Below are 443 nucleotides of genomic sequence, written 5' to 3'. Positions count from 1 at the left end.
TCTCCATTTGAGATTTAATATTAATGTTTAAATAATCATATGCATTTTTATTTTTTAATGGTGTCCATTTATAATTAGCTGAAGTCAAATCTTTATTAGCAGGTGTTGGATTTCTGAAATAAATAGGTGATTAATTATTAGTATGCGACTGTATGACATTACAAGAAATATTCGTAAGAAATGCCAAGTCTCCGTGATACCCTGTTTTAGCAAAATCTGTCCACATCTGCGTTAAGGAATTTATTATTGTGTAATCCTCCAAATCAGGTGCAGCTGGTGACAAGCCCAAATCTTTCATCAAATGAGGATAAAATAAGTAACCCAGTTCCTCTATGTGAGATGTACCTAATGTGAAATATTCTTATGCGGTAAATTAAACTTAAAAACTGATAATCTCCGACACATCACAAGTACAATCTTTTAATATTTTTCTAAATATCTAT

At 30.5% G+C, this 443-nt stretch overlaps 1 long non-coding RNA gene across 1 annotated transcript; it reads right to left on the bottom strand.

The window, feature by feature from the left end:
* Positions 1-411, bottom strand: LOC115239343. Its single transcript, XR_003884656.1, has 2 exons — positions 201-411; positions 1-113 (listed from the first exon to the last, which is right to left on the bottom strand). It is a non-coding gene; the product is annotated as an uncharacterized LOC115239343 (long non-coding RNA).
* Positions 412-443: the final 32 nt, after the last annotated feature.

The sequence above is a fragment of the Formica exsecta genome, unplaced genomic scaffold (genome assembly GCF_003651465.1).
Source record: "Formica exsecta isolate Colony F162 unplaced genomic scaffold, ASM365146v1 C16262482, whole genome shotgun sequence".
Lineage (NCBI taxonomy): Eukaryota > Metazoa > Arthropoda > Insecta > Hymenoptera > Formicidae > Formica > Formica exsecta.
The sequence above is the reverse complement of the archived record's forward strand: the minus strand, read 5'-3'. Positions and strand labels throughout refer to the sequence as shown.